At 40.7% G+C, this 21,454-nt stretch overlaps 1 protein-coding gene across 5 annotated transcripts in view; it reads right to left on the reverse strand.

The window, feature by feature from the left end:
- Window positions 1-21,156, reverse strand: part of CALD1 (caldesmon 1) — a 181,046-nt gene extending 159,890 nt beyond the window's left edge. For 4 of the 5 annotated variants that reach the window (XM_027101856.1, XM_027101855.1, XM_027101854.1 and 1 more), the window contains exon 1: window positions 21,026-21,156. The gene's annotated coding sequence lies outside the window, so the exon portion shown is untranslated. The remainder of the gene's footprint in view (window positions 1-21,025) is intronic. The other variant, XM_027101851.1, reaches the window with a different exon arrangement.
- Between the last annotated feature and the right edge of the window lie 298 nt (window positions 21,157-21,454).

The following is a 21,454-nucleotide window of genomic DNA, read 5'->3' on the forward strand; positions in this document are numbered from 1 at the left end:
ATCAGGATGTTATAGAAAGGAACATCCAAAACAACAAGAAAAGAACTCTTGGAAATTCACAAAGTATCACAGTTAAAAACAAGGAATATAAAGCCAAAATTAAGGAAGCCTCCCAGATATTAGAATAAGATACAGAGAAGTAGAAAATATTTGGGAAAATATAAAATCAGAGGATCAGTGTAAGATATCCAGGAGAGACAGAGCGAACATGGAAAATGATGAGAAGGAAATTATCACCAAAATGATATAAGAAAATTTCCCAAAGCTAAAAGATGTGTTTTCTAGATTGAACAGGCCCACTAAGTAGTCAACAGAATAAATAAAAATCCAAATAATACCAGGGCACATTGGCATAAAATTTCAGAATATTAAAGATAAAATGAAAATCTTAAATACTTCCACAGAGGAAATAAATCAGGCAACATACAAATATTCGGGATTCAAAATGGCATCAGATGTAAAAAATCAACATTGGAATCTAGAAGATAATGCAGGCACACTGTGAGAAGTTTTAGGGAAAATGATTTCCAGCCTAGAATTCTATGTCCAGTCAAATAATCAACCAAGTATGAGATAAATGAAAGACACTAAAAAAGTTTTGTCTCTTCTGCATCCATGTTCAGGAAGATCCTAGATGATCTTCTTCATCAAAATAGGGGTATAAAGAAAGAGGAAGAATGGGATGTAGGGAACAGGATTCAAATTTCAACCCACATGCAAAGGAAATTCCTTTCAATCCTAGGAAGGAAATTCCTAAGGTGACTGTGAAGTGAAGATTTAGAACAGCTAGCTGTGCAACAAACCTAGAAAATTCCAAGCAGTTTCCAAGAAGGATACCTTTAAAGGAAAAAAAACTGACAAATTACCTGATGTATCTGACTGTATTGAAAAGAGTCTGATGTTTGCTTTAATGATAGAAAACTAATCAGGTAAAAGAAATAGAGTAATTATTAAATTATGAGGAGTGGGGGAAGAAAGGTACTAGTATATGAAATAAAAAGTAATCATAGTATATACCATCAGCTAAGAGCAATATTTATATAACAATAATATTGGAAACATGGGGAATATGATGTCTACTTCTGTAGTTTCTCTTGTGTCTCATAGATCTATTTGTTTATTCTTACACCAATACCAAACTGTTTTGATTATGGTGGCTTTATTAATGTTAGACATTACTTGTTAACTTTCTACTATAGGAGATAAGGAGATAACTAACCTGCAGGTTAGTTACATTTTCAAATAATAGGTGCAATATATCTTATATAATAAATACACCACATAGGGTCTAAAAATTCTTGAAAGCCAAGGAAAATAATGTATATACTGTGCTTTTTTAAGATTAATAATTGGACCCATTACTTTAAATTTAGAGATACTTCACTTGAAATGTTGTCTGAAGCTTGAAGAACAAAAACATATTGAGCAAATTACTTTAAAATGTACCTAATTTATTATTTAAAATTAAGTCTGTCCTATGTTTTCAGAATTTTCAAACATCCTATATATCATCAATAATAACAAATATAATGGATTTATCTCATACATCAAATGATAAAAATCTCTGACTATATTAGACATTTATCTGTATGCTATTTATGAAAGATCCACTTTAAAATAATTACACTGGAATATTGAAAAATGAAAGGTTTAAAACATGTAATAAGTGAATAACCATAGAAAGAAAGACATTGTAGCAATATTAATAGCAGGCAAAATAGAATTTAAGGTGAATTAATGAAAGGAATATTCCATCAGGAAGATTTAAAAATTATGAATGTATGTGTATCAAATAACACAGCCTTAAAACATATCAACAATAACAATGACAAATTTTACAAGTAGAAGTAGACAAATTCACAATCATAGCTCTCTTGGTAATTAATAGATTAAGAAACTTTTAAAAATTAATAAGATATAAGATAGTTGAAAAATACAGTTAAACTCAATCAAAAAAGCTTTAAGCATGTGAGAAGTGTTAGAGTGTTCATTTTTGCTTCATTAGATAATCTAGCATAAAAGCACCCAGTTTTTAAAAAAATCAAAACATTTGTGCTAATCTATTGACACAAAGTTAACTAACCAGCAACATTTTCACTCTCACTGTCTAGAATTTTCAAATCCTCTTTTTGTGTATAATTATTAAAGTGCTCTGCAATTTACCAAATTAATGTTTTTTTAATAGCTCTGACTTTCTGTACCATTTAAATAGGATATATGCCTCTTTAGTTTAACGAATTCTACTCATTTTCATCAATTCTCTTGTGTTCTATTTTTTTTCCCAGTCCTCTAATCATTTTCATCCTTTGGCCCTTTCCTATCAGATGCTGAAAGCTTTACAAATATTTATGACCTGTCCCTTGTCTTTCCTGATGAAGAAAAACACATATACACCATTTCCATCTATTCACCAGCTATTCCCTCTGTGTGCAAACTGGAATGACTTTGCCTGATCACTGTGATGGTATTTGCTACCAAGTCTTTTATAAATACTAAATGGTGCATTTTTTCACGTTGTGCCCCAAGTGAAGCAGGTTCTCTTTATATACCAGAAGGCCAATCCAAATGATGCATGTTTGCTTTATCAACCTCTGTAAAAGTCTAGTGGTAATTTATATTGATTACATAATAAGAAACTCCATCCCTGGTACAACATGTTCTTTCAGCTGCAGAGCCACACCTGTAGAAATGCTAACTCACATCTGGCTCCATAAATCTCTTCTTTCTGATCCTCTGGAGAGATACTTTTATGTAAACTATACAGCTACATGTGGAACAGGAAAGACCAAAGCAGATGGCTAAACCCAGTAACCATTTCCACCCCATGGCTTGAGCTCTTACTCTCTTCCTTGATTTTGATGTCTTCCTATTTGAGAAGTCAGTTCAATCTTTCCTTTTATGGAAGGTGTCTCCTACCAGCTTTATTTATATGTAGATAACAAACTCACAGTGTGCTGATAATGTTGCTATTAAGAAGTTTTAAGGGCTACCTCTGAGTCAAGAATATTAGTTTCACTCACTGATAAGTAGATTCCTTCAATTAATTTTTTGATATGAAGATAACAAGAAGATACCTACATTTCCTCATCATTATCTTTTTAAAAGTTTTTTTTAAGATTTTTTTGATGTGGACCATTTTTAAAGTCTTTTTTGAATTTGTTACAATATTGCTTCTGTTTTATGTTTTGGTTTTTTTGGCCATGAGGCATATGGGATGTTAACTCCCCGACCAGGGATTGTACCTGCACCCCCTGCATTGGAAGGCAAAGTCTTAACCACTGGACCGCCAGGGAAGTCCCTATGTATTTTCATTTTTATTGTTTCCATTGCATGTAAGTGTTATATCTCCACACAAAATCAACTTTAAAAGACAAACCAACTGTTATAAATCAAAAAACTGGTTACCTTGAAAGCAACTCATTTGTAATTAGTGTTTGACCTAAATTTAGCTTTTATTCCCCCTTTAAAGTGATTTGCCAGTAAAAGTATAACAACATTAAAGAAGTAACCTTGATAGAAAGGACAATAACAAGCCTTATGAAGAGAAGTTATAAAGCCAAAGATCTAAACAACGTTAGAGCTGGGAGAGAACACATCTAGTCCAACCCCTTCATTACAAGAATTGATGCCCCAAAACGTTGAGTTCCCTGCCTGACATCATCAAGTGAATCAAAGGCAGAAGCTGAATTAAACGGATTCTTTCTGCTATTATCTGCTGCTAACTCATATTTCAGAGAGAGTTTGGAAGCTCAGCCCCTCCAATAATTTATGTTTTAGTAATAGGTATTTTTCATAAATTGTGGTGTTTTTTGTGTTTTTTTTTTTTTTTTTTTTTTTTTTGCGGTACGCGGGCCCCTCACTGCTGTGGCCTCTCCCGTGGTGGAGCACAGGCTCCAGATGCACAGGCTCAGCAGCCATGGCTCACGGGCCCAGCCGCTCCGCGGCATGTGGGATCTTCCCAGACTGGGGCACAAACCCGTGTCCCCTGCGTCGGCAGGCGAACTCTCAACCACTGCGCCACCAGGGAAGCCACAATTGTGGTGTTTTTAAACTGGCCAAAACCTATAGATTTCAAGATTTCGGGGATCTTGGATCAGGTCTTTTTTTCCTTTGTTAGTGTCAAAGCTCTTACAAATAACTGTGATATGACACAGCTAAAGAGCAGAGAGTCAGGAGCTGAACAGCCAGGTAAATCCTTTCACTCTAATGCTTCTGCTTAAAACTGTAAAGTGGGAGTGGGAGGTGCTGCTGGATGTTACCATTTGTTTGGGATGACCAATCTCAGTGAAGCAGAGATAGGGTTCCAGCACCTGGCATCAGGGTGGAGCAGGCTGAGGAATCTGCTATCAGCCTCAAGGGAAACAAACCAGAGACCAGAGGAGGCCTTGGGTATTTCAGGTGGAAAGTCCTCAGGGGATAACACAGTCTTCACACATACAATAGAGTTCCGTCAATATCTCTAATTATGTACATATAAAAGTTTCACTATATAAAACATTATTCTGTTTTAAGGGGCTTAAAAAATAAGTAAAGGACATTAGGCAAAACCTAAGGTGATCCAAATAAAGTATGGAGTTTTATTAATAATAATGTTATACACAATGTTTCATCTGTTGTGGAAAATCTGCATAGCAATGTTACTGACAGAGGAAACTGGAGTATGGGTATATGAGAACTCTGTTATGTTCTTGCAACTCTTCTGTAAACGTAAAAATTACTATTCTAAAATCAAATTTTATTTTAAAAATAATAAAAATAAACAGTTTGACCCACCCATATGATTGCTTGTACAAGCTTGGCCCAAGCACACTTGCTAGGATCAAACATGCTCTTCTTCTACCCTTCCCCTTAGGTTCCTGGAGCATTTTTAAACTTTAACATATTTGGCTATAGATATTATAATCACAGACATGATAAAGCACAGCACTTTCACATATGTGATCTCACGTGTTAGAAATTTAAATGCTGATGAAGACAATTTTAGTGAATCTGAGGGTGACAAGATTCTAAGATCTGCAATTGTTCACTATGTACTTTGGTTTCAGAAAAGCTTGTAAAAACCTTTTCTGATTACAGTAGAGAAAAGGCTCAAATTGGATGTTAATTTGTCTTAACCATCCTTCTTCAGCACCTTGGGGTTTCAGAGCGTCTCCAAACAAGATGATTGTCAATATTGCTTTTAAAGGCAAGGGTAAAGGAATGTGCTTGTCCCAGAAGCCTTAAAAAAAAAAAAAAAAAAAAAAAGAGAAAAGAAGAAAAGGCTGAAACTGGGGTTCGGGCAGCTTCTCCAGAAGAAGGAGTAAGCTGAAGCTGTCCAGCACAGAATAATTTTTGGAAAACTTCAAATTCTGAACTTTGAATCTAGAGAGTTTCCTTTATGAATGTATGACTTAACATCTTCTCAGAAAACCAACCAGCAAATTCTTCATATTTCAAAGGAAAAATAAAAGAAAACTATGTACTAAAGATACTTTACCACCTAAAGAGCCTTTATATTTAAGATCTCATTGCTCCCTACCTGGGTGTTATAGAGAAGGAAAAAGGCTATTGTCTGTTTCTAATTAAGAAGCCTGAGGCACAGAAGTCTGTTCAAAGTCACACAGGTTATCAGCCAGAGACATGAAGCAGGAACTGGGGCCACTTTCCTATTAGACCCACCTGTAATCTGAGGTACCCACAAAATAGAAGAACCAAGATATCAAAAATTTAAACCTCACTGCAAATGCTCTCAGGAAAAAGAATTAGCAAGCTAGAAACTACTCCCAGTGGAAAGAGTAATTGTTTTGTTTTAACAGCATATCTAAGAGCAGAAATATGGAAAGGCATGAAAAATTTTTTAAAATTCTCAAACTCCTATACTTCTCATTCCCTACTTCCGCAAACACAGGTGGGTCAGCAGCTCCAGGCTGGCTGATATAATCACTCTACGCAATTTGGGGGCACTAGAGAGCTCCTTGGTAGATATTTCCATTCCGTCATTGCCATAACTATATACTTACCCTGCAGAGTGTGTTTGAAAATTTTATTTTTCCTTTTTTTATCCTCAATCTTTTAAAGAAGATATATCTAAGCAAGAGAGACATAACGACATCATGGCTAAAGCATATGGCTACCCAACGGAATAACGGATTTATTCCAACTGAATAAATCTCAATGGGAGAAGAAACAACAACAACAAAAAATAGAAGAAGGAAATCAGGGAGGGGCTGAGCGCTGCCTTGTCGGTGTTGCGCCCGTGCTTCCCGCGAAAAAAGCCACAGAATTGAATGCTGAAGGTGTAGCCCACCCTGTGATCCACCAGGAGGAGTGCGACATGACTAGCCGCTCTACTCATAATCGCCAAAGGCCAGAAATGACCCAAATTGTTCGCCAACAGGCAAACTGGCATATAATCGTTCAATGGACTGTCAGCAAAGCAAGGGAAAGATCGAACGACACGGCAGCCAGGGTCATGGGTGAACGGGGGATCTTTCACAGACACACAGGGTGCCACTTCATGAAGTCCAGGAACAAGTGATGGAGGCGACAGAGGCCAGAGCAGTGGTTCCCTAGGCCTGGGTACGTTGATGGGGAGAGGGGCTCCAGGGAGCCTTGTGGACGGAATTCGTCTCCATCTTGATCTGGGGAATAGTTATATGGGTGTATACACATGTAAAAATTCTTCCAGCTGTACCCTTAAGATTAGTGCACTTCATTGTATGTATATTACAACTGTGTGTACATTACACCTCCAAACAAGTGAAGGATGTAACAGTTCATCCTGAGTCAGCCTTTCCCATAGGCTCCAAAATCAAACCAGAAGGATTTAGTGGAAATTCTCTACTTTTGCTATAATGAAATCTCATTTTCGAATAAGTTACTCCCTATCATCTTCAAAAAAGAAAAAAAAAAAAGAAGAAGGAGGGGGGAGGGGAAAAGGGAAGGAGAACTAGTAGTGGGAGGAGAAAGGCAGGAAGGAGGGAAGCAGACCCTCCCATCAAGTATCTCCTTTCACCGGTGTTCCCCTCATTTATTAATTGTTAGAGTACTTAAAAAAAGGAGAGAAAATTATGATCAAAACTCTTAAATAAGTAAATAAATAAAAGGACAAGAACAGCTTTTTCCAGCTGACACAGCGCTATACTGTCAAGTATTTCAGACATCTAGAGCTTGGTTTCCAGTAATTCGCAAGAGAAAACTATTCTGTCTTTCTCATTTTAGAGTTGACAAGGAGCTTCCTTGCATGACCCTGATTGATAACTGAAGCTGTTTTTCAGAATGAACCATAAATTATGACTGAATCATAAAAAGAACTACATTTGAAAGTGTTCTAAGTCAATGTTTATTCTATCTTGTTACCTCAAAGTTTATTTCTACATATGTTAAGCCTATAGCAGCCATTACTAGGCTTTTGGTATATATTACTTTAGAGGCTAAAATAATCCAGATTACTGAAGTCATAATGAAGGCAACGCACAGTCAGCTTTGACTAATTTTTTTTTTCAGGCTATATATTTTCAACTCTAAAAGGGTATACACGTACACACATTGAAAACGTGTCCTGTAAGTTCCCAGACACATACACAGAACATGTCTGTGTGATAGTTCTAGGTATGGCTGCTTATGTAGTATAGAGATTGTTGTAGTCTCTGAGCAGAGGTGCTGAATTGGTGGACAGTCCAATAAAGGGCTCATCTGAGACCCATGTGATGGTCGTGGTGGTTGTGTAACATTTGATAATGGTGGTGATGGTTGTGCGTGTGTGTGTGTGTTTTCAAATATGTAGGCAATCTGTCCTGCATGTATTATGGCAGACAAATGTGGCCTCCCTGAGATGCAGTCAAGATTGTACCAAAACAAAGGGAAAAAGAGGAACTCAAGTGGTGAGACAATACCTGGAGTAGAGTGGAGGAAAGAGAAGAATTGAGAAGGGGATAAGGGAAAATTGAAACTCACAATGACAAAAACGCAAAAAGGTTCTTGGGGTGGAAACAAAGAGAAGAATCAGAACATAAATGGTGTTGCTGTCTCTTTAAGATCCAGAAACAGAGGGAGTTGTTGCTAGGTGAAGTAGGATCTATGGGAGACAGAGAACAGCCATGGGGAGGATAACTGTCCATCCCAAATTACCCCGATAGTCTCCATTTAGAACCGCTTTTTTAGGAAAATTATTAATAGCTCCTCCTTTCCCTCTCAAAAGTGTCCTGGTTTAGATAATAAATGACAGAATCACCCTCTCTCTAGACCACATCTGGCCCAAGACAGAGAGTAGCTGTAAGCGGGACTAAAGCTGGGAAATGGACACCAAGAAGAGCTTTAAGGAAGGGGTAAAGGGAAACACTGGCTAAAGAAAAAAGGAAAAAAGGAGACCAGGTATAATATATGGACAATTTGTAACCAATTATGCCAAACACAGTTAAAGTCAGAAAGGCCATTTAGAGGAAAAAGTGTATAAAAACCTAAGGCTGGATGGGGAAAAGACAGAAGAAAACAAAGACAAAAGACAAATGATTCAGAACACAAATATGTGTAGGCGCCTATATTTTCCCCTGTATTTGGGGATTAGTGGTTATGATCAGCATGTATAAAAATGACTTAAAATGGCCATCCTGGCTTTCCACCCAGCGTAGGCACACACAAAGTCCCATCTGTTGCTGCCTCCCAGCCTGCTGCTCCAAAGCTGCTCACCTCCTCCTAGCGCTCTGCCTCTGAGCCCTGCAGGCTGCTTCGACCAAGCCTTCCCACCAAGCCCCCTCCCCCACTTCTGATGGCCGCATACCAGACTGTCTGCCACTGTGGTTTCACAGGCTTCCACAGATAGGCCACAGTATGTGAAGCTGCATTTCACTGCGTCATTTCAGAGACCTCTTTTGACTTTTTCCTGGATCAGAATTTTGTATTGCGAAAGGCAGAAAGTAAATGTCAAGGGCAAGTTCAAAAGGCTAAGTGATTTCTAGCTAAGCATTCCCTATACCCAGAGGGAAGACGGACTACCACCGGCAAGTGGGTCTTTCGCACTTAGAGTTTCAGAAAATACGTCTTATAGATTTCTACCACCATTTTGAATTGGGGCATATTATGGGTTGAATTTTGCCTCCCTCAAAATTCTTATGTTGAAGTCCTAACTCCTAGTACCTCAGAACGTGACCTTTTTCGGAAATAGGGTCTTCACAGGGGCAATCAACTTACAGTGAGGTCATTAGGGCAAGCCCTAATTCAATACGACTGGTATCTTTATAAGAAGAAGAAATTTGCATACAGAGAGGACGGTATGTAAACATGAAGACGGCCATCTATAAGCCAAGGGGAGAGGCCTGGAACAGATCCTTCCCTCACAGCCCTCAGCAGGAACCAACCCTGCTGACACCTTGATGTTGGATTTCCAGTCTCCAGAACTGTGAGACAATAGGTTTCCATTGTTTAAGCCACCTAGTTTGTGGTACTTTGTTACAGCAGTCTGTCCTAGGAAACTAATATCCCAGATGCAGTCTGGTCACAGATGGGAGTTACGAGAAGCTGACCAGACTAATTATAGCTTTTCCATTTCCCTAAGAAGACTAAGTAATGCTTCTTTGGTGTATCTGAAAGAATGGGCACTCCCTATGGCAAGATGGGACTGGACGATCCTGAGGAAAGGATCTCTACTGCTCATGCCTCAAGTTTCTCCCTCCATGGAGTTGGTTATAGGGCCTGTGGTCTGAAATCCCCACTAGGACTGATTGGTATGGCGAAGGGTGATCACGGAAATATTCTGAGTTTTGGGCAGGAAGATCAAACTTAAACTGTGGAGCCTTATTAATAAATACACTGAGAATGGCTGGCACGGAAGTAGATCCTAACTTCTTTAGTCAGTCACTGAAGTGGAGGACTTCCCACATGATCCTCATAGAATCAGCTCTGTCTTGGCCTTTCGAGTACCTAAATTTGACATAATCAAACACCAAAACGGCTTGCCGTATTCGGACAAAGGGTTTAATCCTTCAGTACGTAGTTCCAGACTATCTCCCCTTGAGTTGAGTTAGAGAAAAGGGTGTAACCTGCTTGTCTATCTCTGCTCCCAGAAAAAGAAAACACAAAAATATTTCTGCACGTTTCTTTTCTTTCCTTCTTTTTAAAAGCTGCTGTAAGCCTAGGTTCTCATTCTGTCGAACACTCACTTGAATAACCTCTTGAGTCAGTAGTGAAAGCAGTGGTGTTTAGCCCCACTTCCTTATACGGCAGGGAAAGACAATGTGCTTGTCTACTTGAACTGCAGTGTGGCTCTCTGACAAATTATAATGACTGGTTATGGAAACCTCCTGTTCTGGTTTCCATCGCTCTCCCCAGGACAGACACAGAACAGACAGCTGTAGGGAAATGGAAAGGGTTGGAGACAGGGAACAGTGTCGAATTTAGCTCTGCTCTTTGCCAGTTGTGTGACCTTGGGCAACTTATTTAATTTACTTTACTGCCCTGAGGTAGTTACCTTCAACCAGAACAGTGCTTGTCATCTAACAAGTATGCCAGCAAGGTAGTTGAATGAGTTAGCTTACCTTCTCAACCATCTCTAACCTAAAAGGCTTGGGATAACTACCAATCATTTCTATTTGCTCTCCCTCCTAAGTTCAGTACGTTTTTCCCTAGATAAGTCTCAGTCTTCTCCCCTCTCTCATTCTCTCTTCTTTCCTCCCTCCCTCTCTCACTCCATGTCTAAAACACTGAAAACCTACAAAACAACCCAGCCTCGGGAATAATAAAACCCTTTAGCCATACTAGATAAAGATGATTTGGAATATTAAAAGCAGCACAGGGACTTCCCTGGTGGCGCAGTGGTTAAGAATTCACCTGCCAATGCAGGGGACACGGGTTGGAGCCCTGGGCCGGGAAGATCCCACACGCTGTGCAGCAACTAAGCCCATGTGCCACAACTACTGAGCCTGCGCTCTAGAGCCCGTGAGCCACAACTACTGAGCCCTCATGCCACAACTACTGAAGCCGGCACGCCTAGAGCCTGTGCTCCGCAACAAGAGAAGCCACCGCAATGAGAAGCTCGCGCACCGCAACAAAGAGTAGCCCTCACTCACCACAACTAGAAAATGCCCACGCGCAGCAATGAAGACCCAACGCAGCCAAAAATAAATAAATAAACAAATTTACTAAAAAAAATAAAAGCAGCACAGCTCCAATGATAAGGGTAGGGGAGAAAACTCTGCGGTTGAAAGGGATGGTGGAGGTTGTCTGCCTCTGCAGAGCAGGGTTGTCCAAGTTCCAGAGACTGATCTAGTTTAGAAAGTGCTTATGCTGACCTGAAACAGGGTTTCCTGTAACTGTATCTATTGGTCCTAGTTCTACTTCCTGGAGAACCTGACATTAAAGAACTTGACATGACTTCATGTCATGGGGCTCCTTTTGCTCCATCTACATGATGGCGGTAGAGTAGGCAACTGGGGAGAGTGGGTGGCTAAGGGCATGGGGACGAAAAAGAGCCCCATGCCTGCAGATAGCCCCCACAGGAAGCCACGGCTGACAGCTGACGATTTTTAACTTAGTGCCTATCGTGTGCAAAGCAGTTTAGGGGTATTATTTATAGTCCTTATAACAACTACCAAATGGAGGAACAATTATCTCCTTTTTATAGGTGGAGAAACAGGCTAGAAAATGGTAAATTTGAGATTCAAACTCAAGTCTTCCTGATTTCAAAGTGTGTTCTCAAGTAAGTCACATCCCCAGAGCCTCGCACAAAATCAGATGGAGCAATTAGGCAGCACGGTGTGGTGGTCGAGTGGACTAGGGAGCCAGATCATCTAGGTTTGAATCCTGACTCTGCCACTTACTAGCTGTGAGACGTTAGATGTGTTACTTAGCCTGACTGTAACTCAGTTTCCTCATCTGTAAATCTGATTGTTATGAAGATTATTTATTTGATTCGCTACTTGGCCTGTGTCAGGCGCTGCTGTAAGCACTCAGTACTGATACAATTAGAGAGGAGTCAGTGAATTCAAACATGAATATTGGCTTCAGCTTTCTTATCAAGAAGAAATTATGGACATTTATTCCTTTACTCATTTAGCTCACATATGAAGCACCCACTATATGTGGGTCAAGGCACTTTTTTAGGCTCAAGTCACAGCACCTGAAAAACACAGACAAAGTCTCTGATTTCATGGTGCTTATGTTCTAGGAGCATAGGAAATAATAAACGAGTGAAGAAATAAACAGGCAGTCGTAAGCATACGTTATGAATATGCATGTAACTAAACAACAAAGGTATCCTGATTGGCTCTTCAGGGTAGAGGCTAATTTTACTGACTTGATACCTTAGGGTCAGTGCTGTGCTAGTAAATGTTTGATAACAAGCCTTGGGGGTTGGCAGGTGAGGAGAGTCTGATTTGTAGTATTTGCTAATTTCCAGGGTGTAAATACTTCCATCGTGGTTGATCTCAAGCTCCCAACATGACATCCGTGAATGAAGAACTGGGAGAAGAAGTTCTCTTGCACAGCATTTGGTAGTATTTCCATCATATGGACACAATAGATGTAACTAACCTTGAGAGCACAGATAATAGTAAAATGTAAAATAATTAGGAAGGGATGAGTTTTGAGTATTTATTACCATGGTTTCGATACAATGTATTTAACCCAAAGTCTATATAATTTAATTTTTAATGATGACAGTGCATAACAACTAGTTCTCAAAATCTTAAAAATTTAACAGTTGGCTTTTGGGAGCTTGCATGAGCTGGCTCCACACACCACTGTTTAGGGAGCATGGAGAGGGAGACAGTTCAGGGGAAAAGGAGACTGAGTCACTGTCGCGTCATTATGCAGATGCGGGTCCTAATCTAACTCCTTTTTAGCTGCTCTTTTCCAGCAAGCTCTGCTTTCCCGTACACAGTGGAAGCGCTGCTCTGTAAACCAAATACTGTCGGTACAAATATAGCAACAATTCTGGCATTCTTATTGGACCAGTTTGCTCATGCAGAGATAGTTTTAGCCCTACAATCCTTAGTGAATATAATTTATGTACTCGGTGCTCTGAATATGGTAGATTCTTGTGCGCAATACAGAGGATTAACTCCTGACTGTTGAGTAAAGGAAGACCCTAGAGATGGATTTTCTGTCCTGCAAAAGTAAATTATTCCCCCTTTCCATGAACCTGAGGCCTCTTGTCTCTTAGGGCTCACAGGCTTCTGAAAGGGCCACCCAGGGAAGCACCTAAGGCCCCAGCCTCAGAGGAGATGGACGGCGGGAGTGGAGGAAGCTTCTCCCCTATTCCCACTAAGGATTTGTACATTCCTTACCACAAAGTGGAGAAGACAGAAAAACATTTTCTGTTTTTTCTTGGTAAGTTAAATATCAAAAGTAACCAATCTTCAAAACATCCTAAGGACAGGAATACTTAAAGAGACAATTTTTCCTCAAGTTACCCCTCCCCCGAAGCCTAAATTTCACTTAGTAATGGTGGCTGGAACAGGAAGTGGAAATACCATGAGAAATTTTATTCTTGCCACATTTTCAATGCTTTACAAAAGCAAACACTGGAAATCTCATCAGAAAGCTTGACCTTGCCGGGTTGATAACTCTGCAGCCAAACCCAGAGTACTGGAAGCTGGAGGAATTTTCAGATAAATATTCTAGCGCTTCTGGAGGGACTCTTCATCAAAACTGATTATTTGGAATAGACAGCTGTAACTTTTACAAAGAAATTATTTGAAACTAAACAAGTAGGCTTCTGAGGAATAAGTGACTCCATGTATCTACTCTAAGTTATTTTAAGCATAGATGTGCAGAACTGTTTCTCAGGCAGAGTGTTTTATCAGAATCATCAGGGAGTCTTCACAAACTGGACCCCAGTGGATGGGTCTCAGGGATGTATGTTTTCAGAAAACCCTACAGTTGACTCCAATTAAGACGCCGGTTAAGATCTCCTGGATTATAGGCAAATCAGGCTGCGTTGTACAATCCAAATCCGTAAACTGTTAAAATGGCACATTCGTGCTATCAGGAGAAGCAGCCTGGTGTCCTGAGAGGTTAACAGTGTGGGGCTCGGGAGATGTGTGTTCCAGAACCACCTTTGCCACTAATTAACTGGGCGACCTTGGTCAAGTCACTTGGTTTGTTCTTTCATTCAACAGATATTTACTGGGCTTCTGTGATGTGCCAGACACTTGGTATATATTAATGAAAAAAATAAATGTTTTTTACGAATCTTACTGACATGAATCAAAGAAACCTACAAATACGTGTATGATTTTACTCGGTGTGGCTAAGCTTTAGTTTCTCATCTGGAAAATGAAAAATAGATTACTGGTTCATTTTCTTTTTCAGAGTTTCTTCTCAAGATCCCAGATTTCTTGCCCCAAACTTCCCACACACAATATAATTACATGTTTTAGGTCCACTGATTGAGAAAATACAATACCAAAAGCTACTATGAATTCAATAACTATTTAAAATAAATTGACATTTGTGTCATCATAATGCATCTATATAATTAGAAAAATAGTAGCACACGTTGTTTACTCAGTTTGTCAAAATCATTTGCTGCATATATGGACTTGTTTACCTATTGCAATAATTTAGTGGCCTCCCAGGGGTCCAAGGTGCAGAGGTTAGGAACCTACAGACCATATCAATCACATGAAATACAAGATACTTGAGTAGCAATGGCCCTTTTCTTCCACAACAGACATCACTATCAATGACAGCGTTTTTTTGCCCACAGAGAGTTTAAACTCAGCCTCAGAATCCTTCTCAACACAGTATTCCAGATGGTCACTACCAACTGTTTAAAGCTGGCAAACAGAGGAAAAATTATTGGCACTCCCTGGGCTAAATGACTCCTAAGGCCCTGCACAGCTTTAAAAAATCTATGAATCTTATGTATTCAGTTTTGCTGTCTTGAGAAACACAAATGCCTTCTCCTCTCTCTACATAAAAGTTCTTCAAATGTTTGAAAGACATCCATGTGGCCCCTACATTTTCTTTCCTTTGGGATAAACAGCTCCAGATCCCTTATCTCTTCCTCATATTCTGTTGTCTCGACCACCTCTGGCCTTTGACGCTCACCCCTGTTTGCATATTTGTCAATATTTCCCTGAAGAACAGCCCAGAACTTCTCTCACTCCCCTTGATAGACATTGAGACATGCGTTCAGTGACTGACAATTACATTGCAAACATTGCCGAGAACTGAAATGTCCTTGATTGAGAGTATACTAGCTTTTATGCATTAAACTTATTAAGTACCGTGATTTACATTGAGATGTAGTTCTTTTCATTTATTAACATTATTAAGTCATTACATATTTAATTTTAAAGATTGCCTTACTTTGTGGGAAGCCATATCACACCTATGACTCATATGAAAATACTCAAGTGTTTTTCTTTAGAATCTTTCTAAAATGGATAATTCTTATCTTTTCAATTATCGGTGGTACAAGCTTCCAGGCCAACTCCTTCAAGATCGGCTCATCAGGCCATGCCAAAGTGATAATCAGGAACTGTATGACCCTGACAGTGGGTGTTTGCCTCTCTAGGAATTCAGTCACATAAAAATTCAAATGATATTCATTGATAGCTGTTGGATATTTCAGCTAATTTGCTTTCCATGCCTAACTTTCTCTTCTAACTAAAATTGCCCACTGGGCTTTTTTTCCCCCAGGGGTGACTACTGCAGCCAGACACACTGGTAATTCATCCATAGGCATGCCAGTAACCCTTGATGTTCCCTCCGCTAAGGGATTTGCCAAAGACAATAGTTACTAGCTGAACCAATCAGATTTCCTCTCTCAGAATTTAACCAGGAAGCACAGAAGGAATTTTCCAGTCTGCAGAACAACAAAAAGCAGCAGCCACATGTGCTGCAGCTGAGTTACATTAATGGCAGCACATAGACCTCTGCTGAGATTGTTTGACCCACCTTGATTCCAGCCCCATTCTCTTTGGACTCTGGTCCTATCTTGGCTTCTATTCTTGGATTTCCTTGTGATTCCATCCCTTTATTATTCCACATGTATCTTATAGTTCTGCGCCATTACTCAAGCTACTGAAGCTTATTAATATAAGGGTCTCTTTGTTCCGAACCCAGTGTCAAGAGCTCTCACACATGTCACCGTACCTGTCTGTACACTACCTTGCTAAGCAAGCTCTTGGTCTTTAACCTCCTGACTTCTGGTTTTTGCTGTTTCTCTTTTTCTTACCTGGCTATGATTCACATGTTAGCCCATGGGTGTATTTTATGTCCATTCTGGCTTAGACCCTCCTGACACCAGTGGAACTAAAGTTCTTGATATTTCTGGCCCTTGGGTCCCTGGCTGGGGGTTCCAGGCTTGCTCTGGTCCTGCCCCTCTTTAGCACTCAGGTGAAATCTGCCTAGTTCCCCAGCTTGAGACAAGGGAGAGGGAATGTTACATGTGGGTGTAAAAGGAACTAATGACACGTTCCTACTTACTATGTCTTTCTCCAAGTGAGATGACTTCCTTACAGTCAAGTGCTTTCATCCACGTATTCACAAAACAATGATAGAAGCCTCAGGAAATGATTAAAAAGTAATTTATCATCAAGTTAGCCATCGTTGGTACATATATATTTTTTAAAAGGAAAGCCGTATACTAAAATGAGTGCTTAATAAGAACACCTTATTCACCTAAAATATTCCCCCAAATATTCATTTTCCTTCAGCCATTCCCTCACTGCTGTTTAGCAATCCTGTTATTAAGCTCTTAGCATACACTTAACGGCAGCCATTCCTGAATTCTCCAGTCCTTAAGCTCCCCACAGAAAACTGCTTCTCTAGAGATGATCTCCTTTTCTTTGAAATGGAGGCCATATGAGGTAATCTCCTTCTATATTTGTGTGTATTTACACCTTCCTGTCTTCCTTCCAAAGAATCTGGGAAACAAGATTGTTTTGGTCATGTTTTGGTCCCATCCATCCTTGTCTCCACTGGGGATCAAGACTTTACCTCACTCCCCACCCCCGACCGCCTCCCCCCCGCCCCCAACCGCCCCCCCCCGCCCCCCACCCCCCACCCCGCTCAAGGGTTTCTCACAGGTCTGTCAGAAAGGCGGGTTCGCAAAGGACCTTGAGGGGTTAGAGTTTTTATCAGGTTCTCGAAGATGTCCAGGAGAAAAACAACAACAACACAGGGAAGAACAGCTGACCGGGAAGCCCCGTCACCTCTGCCTCACAGCCCCCGGTCACCCTTTCCTTCTCCCCTCCGCTCACAGCACTCACCCACCACCAGCCAGCTGTGAGTTGGGGGTGAGAAGCAGAGTGGCTCTTTACCACAGAAATGGTTCTACCATCTCCTCTGTCCGCTCTAACCTTTCTCCCTTGGCCTAAAAACATGATGACGCGTTTCCCTGCCTCGAACATATCTGGGCTTGACTCTTCTGCTTTTGTCTGGACTTCCTCCTAGAGCCAGGCCACTGCAAGTTGTCAGTGTTGGATCAGGAAAACCCCCTGTTTGGACTGGGGGTGGAAGAACTAGAGAATCTGGTAGAGGCGGAGGCCTGGGGGAGGGAAGTTAGGGATGCCACCCAGGGTCAATTACAGGGGACCCAGTTGGGGGTACTAAAGACTGAGGCAAACAGAGACGAGAGGGCAGATCCAGGGAGCAGTCTGGTCTCAATACCAACAGGAACCACAGCCAGGTGCTCCTGATTACCTCAGCCTCCTTTCAAGGCCCAGGCTTGACATACTGGGATTAGTTCCATGCTTTTGGCTGGAGGCAGAGAAGCTGCCTCATTTACTAAGGCCTTTCTGTTGTCAGCACCTTGTCATTGGTCTTCCATTCAACTAGATCTTCAGGTTCCTGGATACAGCCTTACACCATTGACAACCCGTCTTATTGGCCCCCTGATACCTGTGTCCTCCTGGTCTCGGATTACCAAAGCCAAAATTTAGACGACACTGGGGTGGACCAGTATTCCCTAACTCTGGGTTCAGGGTTTTAGAAAGAAGTAGGATCTAGAAGGTGTCACTCAAGGGTCCTCAAATATGAGGAAGGAAGGAGCAGATAATTAGGGAAAATAGATAAGAAGTAGAGATACCAGCCAAAATGAGCATAATGTCCAGAGGACTCAAACTGCAGGCAGTGGAGTATACAGCCTATAGAGAAGAGGGGGCGAACAGCTCCATCCCATTTACACATCTTAACCACTGTGGGAGGTGCGAGAAACATTAGAATGCCCATTCTACAGATGAGGTCAAAGAGTTGATGACTCCCCTCAAAGGTTTGGGCTTTTTATATAGGGGAACCAGTACTGGGACTGACCTCTCCTGAGTGGAGCCAGAGCTACAAGTATCTCTTTAAATTAACCAACTACTCAGAACCTATAAGCCTCTCTCCAATAATAAACTTTGATTAACTTGATGGATGAAGGACTTTCAGTAAGGAGCAAATGGTTCTATTTTGGGGCTTTGAGAGAATCTACCCAGAAAACTCTTTTTTAAAGTCTGAAAATTCTTTGGCAGCATCTTTCTAACCTCCTCCTTAGTCCTACCATGCTATTTGCATACCACTTCGTCAGCATTTTCCCCTGTCTCCCACCGGGGCCTCACCCTACCGCGTTTCTGAGACATGTGACAGACTGCAGGCAGGTGGGCAACCAGCTACTCCCTCCTCATGCCCATGTCTAAGTCACTTTTTTGTCTTGCTAAAGAATGACTAACTAGTAACCATCCTACCACGAAAATGACAAATGGAGACAACTGCATGTGTTTCTAAGAAAAGGCCTCCTAAGGTACATTTTACTTATCAGAACAGAAAATATGTAGGCTGGACTCTGGAACTTTCCATGGCTGAGCACAGGACCACCCTATACCATCTGCCCCAGAGCCGGAGATCCTCAGGCCAATCACAGGAGCCAATTAGAATTGCTAATAGCCTCACTGTCAGGGCATACTTATACGTATCTCGCTTAAATCCTTTAAACTTCAGTTTGAACCTTCTCTTAACTTTAATGTAAGAATTGTGTATTTATTTAAAGCAATCTTTTGATCCTAATTATTTAAATTGTGCATTCTACTGGTTTTGAACAATGGAAACAACCCAGCCTGTTACCTGTGGATCAATTCATAGTACATTCCTTGCGTGTGCTAAGATCAACTTTTTATTAGTGACTTTTTATTCCAGCCTTTTGCCATTGTACTTCTCTTTATTGAATGATTTTAATAAAATGAAAATTTTTGCACTGTGGTTTCACTGTGCTCCGTTTACCTCCCTATTTGGGGAGATGTGTCGTAGCTAATATTCAACAAGAGGAAAGTAGCACAAAGAGTGGCCTAAAGTCCTACGTAAAGTAAAATATCCAAATCCCCCTGTTCCGTCACTATGTAGCGCAGAACGCTTAAAGCATTATTTCAAAAAAATGTGTTTTTCTGGTTGTTGGGGGTGAGAGACCACACGAGGAGGCCGGGAGAGAGCGGTGGTAGCAAAGTTTGAACTCTCAGGGATTCGGAGATGTTGGTTTCAAAACGGAATTTATCCTCAAATCCCAAGATTATAGATTTCCTTCCAAATTGCATTCCCAACACGGCTTAGAGAACAGTTGAAAAAGAAATTGCTCTCCATATTTTGATTGACATTAAAAACACTGTGAAAATGGTCTGGAACTTGATCTCTTCGAGGGAAGGACAATAATCAAACTATAGCTTTTGCCTGCAGCCTTTCTTTCACACTTACTCAGAACTGTTCCAGGAAAAGAAATTCACAGGGAATTTTGTACTCATATATCACTTCTAGAAGGAGAGGGAGGCATTCTCAAGAAAATTATCCCCAAACTTTTAAATACAGAGAGAGAAGATTAATGAATCGCAACACAAAACCACCTCTATCCATGGAATAAAATCAAACTGAGGCAGTCATTTGGAGCTGGAAACCTTTAACATCCAGGTTTATTTTTTTAAAAAGATCAGATTTGCCCTTCTTGCTACATACCACCTAGTCTTCACTTAAGTTCTAGACATCCATGTCTGGTTTTGCCAAACACATTAGAAGGATTTTACTATTTCAGTTTACAAGTCCATCTGCATAGCCCTATTAATCGAAGGGATCCATGAATACCAAGTACTTTGTTCTCACCCATTTTTTTGACCATGCATTTCATTGCTACAGCACTAAAATTCCCCCACCCTGTACAATCAGCTCTCTCTAAAAGGAATTCCAGGCTACTACCAACTAGCTGCCTTGTACTACTGTTTAAGATGCCCCAATATGTCGGACTATCTTGAAATGAAAGGCTGTTTCCTCCCTTTTCAGAACACACTTGCAACCTACACCTTTTTCAAATTCTCTAGTGACACTCAGGCATGCTTTCAAACAGAAAATAAGATTTCTTAAGAAATAGTTTGGTCGGATGTTAAATGCGATTTCTAAAAACACACCCTCTAGCACATGCATTCTCTCATTATTAGGTTTTATAGGAAACAGATCATGGGAGGCATCTTCTGTCTCAGCAAATATCAGATCAGTTACATTAACCCAGCCGGTGCTAAATGCCAGTGCTCTTCCCCGCTCTGACCTGATTTCCTTGCAGCTCTAGAAGTTTAGTCTTAAACACTGGTAGCAGAATAAAATGTAAATGATTTTGGTTACAAATTATCACTTTTTGGTTTCTCATCAACCTAAAAAGTTATTGTTCTTTTTAAAGCAGAACCTCTTTAAATCTCTGATAATAAAAGATGCAGGAGAGACTTCTGGTGTGAGCAGACAGGCACAGAACGGCTACTGACACTGACCTACGGCTATCAGGTATAACCCCCATGACACTCCTGAACAAAAGGCTATCTTATCAAAGTTGCCAGTGGTCCCTGAATATACGTCTCTATATAATCGCTCCTCTCGTCCCAACTCTAAGAACAAAACTTGAGATCTCATCCTGTTTGTCTTCCGGGAACATCTGCAGGGCAGCAAAGCCCGGTCTGGCTCTGAGAATTTGCATGGTTTACTGGCGTTTACAATCTTGCATCTCCAGCTACCTTGGCCAGGAATGTTGACTGAAACCCGGAGGAAGTCCCCATACTCTCTGGAGGAGATTATAAGAAAGCCCTCTGTGCCTTACCTCTCAGGCTGAAACTTCTTCCCAGGGACTAAGTCAGAAAGCAAGGACTGATTTCTTTAAGCAGAATCACAGCAAGAGTGCAGGCAGGCAGGCAGCCTAATACACACTGCTCTATTCAATAAAACTCCAGACCGCCCTTCCTTAGCCCCTCCCAGAAGTCCATGCTAAGTGAACACATATCCCCTATGTTTACAGTCGGCATCGGTGGTATGCATTGTCCTGTAGTTTTTCTAATAGGCAGCCAATGACGACACCCCAGCCGAGGTGGATGCAGCCTGCCTGTGGAGATGCCTGTCATTCCCTAGGCATGCTCAGGAAATCACTCATCAGAAAAACCAAGACCTAAAAAGCTCTGAAGCTGCGTGCTGGCTGCCAAAACCAGCCTGCTACATGCCCTTTTTTGGTTATCCTTAGCAGGGCCTCTGGAAG

This window comes from Aethalodelphis obliquidens, unplaced genomic scaffold (assembly GCF_003676395.1).
Source record: "Aethalodelphis obliquidens isolate GAN/ISIS:26980383/991018 unplaced genomic scaffold, ASM367639v1 scaffold5, whole genome shotgun sequence".
Taxonomy (NCBI): domain Eukaryota; kingdom Metazoa; phylum Chordata; class Mammalia; order Artiodactyla; family Delphinidae; genus Aethalodelphis; species Aethalodelphis obliquidens.